Genomic DNA, 5,470 nt, shown 5'->3' on the forward strand with positions numbered 1-5,470 from the left:
CGATTGTGCAAGGAATGAAGAATTTACCAGGGTCTCCCAATTTGGGTGGTAGCTCGCTGTTCAGAATGGCACTGCACTGCTCCGTCAGTTTCACCGTCTCGTGCCCCCCCAAGCTTCGTTTGTTGGATAGAATGTCCTTCAGGAACTTGGCATAGGTGGGCATTTGAGTCAGAGCTTCGATGAATGGGATCGTGATGTGCAATCCTTTAAGAATCTCGACAAAATTAGCGAATTGTGCATTCAATTTGGTCTCAGCTAGTCTTTGAGGGAAGGGTACAGGTGGCCTGTATAGAGGTGGTTTCTCAGCCTCCTTCCCTTTTTGACTCTTAGATTCTCCTGACGCGAGTCGCGTGACTGGGACACGGGTCGTATTCACTAGCTTCTCAATTGGCGATGTGGGTTGAGTTGATCCTACGCGGCCAGGATTCACCCCTTCAGAGTCTGACGCGGGTCGCATCAGTGGAACGCAGGTCGCATCAGGTGGGGTCTGATCTGTTGGGATGGCCGGTTCTTTGTATTGGGTCCCACTTCTCAGAGTAATCGCCTTTGCCTCTCCTCTGGGGTTGGTTCAGGTTGAGCAGGTAGCTTTCCTGGTTGAGGTTGGCTTGAGGTGACCATGTGACTTAATTGCTCCAGCAACTTGTTCTGAGCAGCTATTTGAGTAGACATTGTTTGCATTGCTTGCATTTGCTCGAATATCATCTGGTTCATCTTTCCTTGCTCATGCATGAAACTACTCACAACGGGATCGATACATGGCTCGGAAGGACCGGATTGAGGTGCTCAGTTGTTCTGATTGGGGAATGAAGCATTTTGGTAAAAGTTTTGGTTGTTGCCACCAGAGAGGTTGTTGAAAGAGTTGTTGAAAGGAAGTCTGGGAGCATTGTTGAATGGTGCCGGGTTGTTCTGATTCCACCTCCAGTTTTGTTGCTCAACCGGGTCTTTGGAGTAAGATTGGTTGAAAGGAGGTCTCGGAAAGAAGGACGGTTCATTGTTAAGAGAGTTTACTCGCTTGATCTCCTCGTCAACTTGCACCATTGGACATTGCTCGTAGGCGTGCCTTTCGTCTCCACACATGACACATGCTTGCGGCTGCTGTTCGTCTGCCTTCACACTCAGCTTGTCCATTGCCCTTTGCATAGCATCCAACTTGGCATTTAGAGCTGTGATTTGATCGACTTCGTACTTGCCTCCACCTCCAGGTCGGGTGTTGTCTCGGCCAGACCACTGTTGGTTCTGCGCCATGTTGTCAATCAAGTTCATGGCCTCCAGAGGTTCCCTTGACATCAGCGCTCCACCTGCAACTGCATCAACAGTGGTACGAGTACTTTCGGTTAAACCATCATAGAAGGTCTGAATCAACAACCAATCAGGAATGCCATGGTGGGGACATGAGTACTGCAACTCCCTAAACCTTTCCCATGCCTCATTAAGGGGTTCATCGGACCTTTGCCTAAAACTGGTCAGTTGGTTCCTTACCTTGGCAGTTCTTTTGTGGGGGAAAAACCTAGTGAGAAACAACTTAGACAATTCCCTCCAATTGGTAATGGAATCCCTTGGTAATGACCCTAACCATTTCTTGGCCTTGTCCCTAAGAGTAAAAGGAAATAAAGCAAGTTTGGTATAATCAGCTGTCGCCCCATTGGTCTTGATGGTTGTGATGCACTCGAGGAAGGTCTGGAGATGAGCATGTGGATCCTCGTGATCCATGCCATTGAACACATTCTGCTGAACCATGTTGACAACTCCTGGGTTGAAGTTCGGTTGTTGTCCAGGTATCCTTAGTAGTCTGATCACACCTCTGACATCCCCAGCCCTTGGTATATTGAACTCTCGTAAGGTCCTTGGCATGAAGACATCCATTTCATCGTCAGATTGGTCGGTCAGGACTTCCCTTTCTCTGGCATCTGCTTCCCTATCTTCCCTGCTTGGATGCTCTGACATTGTCTCTGTCACACAAGTCGCGTCAATAGTGATGCCACCAGCGTCAGCTCTGATGCCACCCGCTTCAGCTCTGATGCCACCCGCTTCAGCTCTGATGAGGGTCGCGTCAGATGTGATGAGGGTCACGTCAGCTGATGACTAAGCAGGAACAGTGTCGTCTGGAGGAGTGTCGTCAAAAAGCGGTCCTCTGCTCCTCAGTTGGTAAGTCGGCTTGTATTTACCTGCAGGAGGGGGAATGAAAGCCAGTTTTTAGTAATAAGGAAGTAAAGAAAAAAAATACAGATTAAAATCTAGATTAACTAAGATAAGCAAAGATCTAGAAAAGAATTAATAGCCGTCCCCGGCAACGGCGCCAAAAACTTGTTCGCTTACAAAAGTATGCTACAAAGTTTCAGTACAATGATTAATTGTACCTTTTAAAACCTTGAGTTACTCTCAATTGAGACTGCAAGTGCACAACCCTGCTCGTATAGTAAAATCAGGTATCGATCCACAGGGACGGTTCTTTTCTATTCTAAATCACCACTTATCCGAGCTAGGTACTAGAAGTGTGAAAAGTTGGGTTTGGTTTGTTTATATTTCCTAATTTCAAGTAACAATTCAATTAACAGTAAATGAAAGCAATTAAAGGTTTTGGTTTTGAACAATGATAAAAGGCGCTCCCAGGGTTTCAGGTTTCATCCCAAACTTTGCCTCTCTGGACCTATCATCCGACTCGCATCATCTCTGATGCGACCCGTTTGATGCGACTCGCATCATCTCTGATGAGGGTCGCATGGTCCTCGAGCAGAGCTGACATGTGTTCGTATCTAAGTTGATTTCTTGTGCAAGGCTTCAACCTGTAACTCTCACCTACTGGTATCTGACCTAGATTGATTGTCTGGTTCGCTAGAAGTATCCACAACCTTTCGATAATGGAAAGTTCACCTCTCAGCTACTATTGATCTTAGATCTACTTCAAATACTCAATCACAATTGCAAGAAACATCAAGGTCAAATTACTGGAAGAGATGCTATAGACATCTAACAGTAGACAATCAAGAATCAATCAAGCAATCAAAATCAAGCAATCAATGAATACTCAAACAAAGAATCACACAAGTTCAAACTTAGATCAAAACAACATGCAACTCAAAGACAAAGTTTAGAGACTACATCCTAACCCTAGGAACTAAAGTTCTACTCAAACATGGTAAAAGAAAGCATAAAAGAGAGAGAGAATAGGCAGATCATGATGAAGCTCGAAGATCCAAGGCGGATTGGAGAGGATATTGCAATCTTCTCTTCTCTTCTTCTTCAAGCAAGCTCCAATCTCTTTCTTCTCTCTTGATCTCTGCTCTCTAAGTGATCTGGAATGTAAAGGGGGAAAAAGCTCTCAAAATTCTGGCATAGGACCTGCTTATATAGGCAACGGATCTGACTTGGGGCTTATCGGGTTGAATTTGAATTGGGCGACAACAGTTGATGCGAGTCGCCTCAAGGAGGATGCGAGTCGCATCATGTGGGTCGCAAGGTATGAGTGAGGGTCGCATCATGTCTTCCTGGAGTCTGTCATTTGCCTGATTTTACCCGATTTCGCCTGATTCCTGCAAAGTAAGAACCAAAACATAGCAGTACCATATTCTATGGATATTCAATGTAAAATATGCGATTTGGTGGTTTAAAACGTAGATTTTGGTACAAGAATTGGTCGGAACAATAGATCAAATATGGAGATATCAATATCTGTGATGATTGATGCCGTGAGTTGTGCATGATCGGTCCTGGTGTACTCAGACGTGCATGTGTGAGGCGTGTCTTGCTCAGTTATTATCCATGTATCTCCTTGATTTGTTGCTCTTGCCTTCAATTTAAAATGACAACCCAGAGTGCTGCATCTAATTTCCAGCCGGGATGTGTCACTTATCTTCGTATATGTCTCATGGTTCTTATCAACACGGTACTCTCTGATCTTTTTTGTCAGTTGCTTCTTATTTGCGAAGTATTGGTCTTTTGCAAGCTCATTCTTGTATTCAATCCAATGACCATAGTAAGAAACATCTACTTCTTGGAAAGCAGATGTGTCATTGAAGTTTACGAGCGGGTGAGTCTCAGAATGGCCACTTAATGGCATATCTCTATTTTGCCTCACAGTGGGCTGTGTGTATTCTTCTTCATCTTCTTCATCTTTCTCATCATTAATGTCCCAGTCTCCTTCCCTCTATTCATCCCTAGTTTGCAAATTCTCCTCCGGTACCTAGTTCATAAATTCAAATTCCGACTCGTTTGGATCTTCTTGTACTGGTGGCGGTCTGGGATGAGGATTTAGTTCAGGCCCAGGTAAGGATGAAGGACCTCCACACACAGATATATGTGGGATAAAAGGTGGAGATTGTAGTCGGGGTGGGATAAAAGGTAGAGATTGTGGTGAATTATTGTATATTTCTGGTTCTGGTATTGGTCCGGGTACGAATAAATGAGTGTGTGGTTCATAATTTGATTGATAATTTTCTGCAACCGAATTTTGGCCTAAACTTCCAGCTCCTGACTCTCTGTGAATTCTGCATGCAAAAACTTTGCATAGTGATTCGCCGGACCTCACAACCTGCGCGATCAGGCCTCTCAATGCCCCGTCATCTCCTAACGCGATTCTGACATACTTTCCTGCGTAGACCATTCGGGCCTGAATTTGTAATTCCCAGCGATTCCTATTGTACCCGCTCACTTCATAAATAAGCGATTGTAACTGCTCAAATGAGAAATTTTCATCAACCCAGTACGTATTTACTGGAGGTTTGGAGTAACGTGCTCTATTCTGGTCAAAAATGAATTTCTCTCCAAAGTGTACTGAAATTCCAATAGGCATGACCAATAAACTACATTCGTAAATGATAAATATTTTGTCAGTTTACTGATTTCAATTGTGAACAGTTTATGAACAGTAGTGGGCATTATATGAACAGTAGTAAACAATAATGAACAATATATGAATAGTAAATACACATATGAATATTACATGAACAGTATATACGTAAATGAACAGTTACAAAAAAAAAAATTTACCTGATTTAGAAGCTGAACAATATCCTTTCTCCTTCTCTTCTTCTCTCCTCTCTTCTTCTCTTCCTCTCTCCGTCTCTCTCTCTTTCTCCTTCTCTCTCATTCTCCTTCTGTCACGATCAAAAGTGTTACCACAAAAACGCTTATATAGCAAAAAAAACAACAAAAAAAAACCCCGGACCGTGGAATTTTTCCACGGTTCCAATTAAAAATCCCGAGCCATGGAAAAATTCCACGGTTCCGATTAAAAACCCCAGGCCGTGGATTTATTCCACAGTTCTGAATTTTTATTCGGACCGTGGATTTTTTCCGCGTTTTGGGCATTTTTAAAATTTTTCCCAAATCCTAGTTATTTTTATTAAAATATTTTAATAATTGAGTAAAAATAAAAATCTCGGAAAATGAACACTTGCATACTGATTTTTTCTAAAAAAAATTGATAATGAAGTAATGAATACATGAGTATATTGCAAGGACGAAGCCGAAT

At 43.1% G+C, this 5,470-nt stretch overlaps 1 non-coding gene across 1 annotated transcript; it reads left to right on the forward strand.

Moving 5' to 3' along the window:
- The first annotated feature begins 1,375 nt into the window (after positions 1-1,375).
- Positions 1,376-1,482, forward strand: LOC144561139 (small nucleolar RNA R71). Its single transcript, XR_013513622.1, has one exon. It is a non-coding gene; the product is annotated as a small nucleolar RNA R71 (small nucleolar RNA).
- The last annotated feature ends 3,988 nt before the right edge of the window (positions 1,483-5,470 follow it).

The sequence above is a fragment of the Carex rostrata genome, chromosome 10 (genome assembly GCF_964058835.1).
Source record: "Carex rostrata chromosome 10, lpCarRost1.2, whole genome shotgun sequence".
Lineage (NCBI taxonomy): Eukaryota > Viridiplantae > Streptophyta > Magnoliopsida > Poales > Cyperaceae > Carex > Carex rostrata.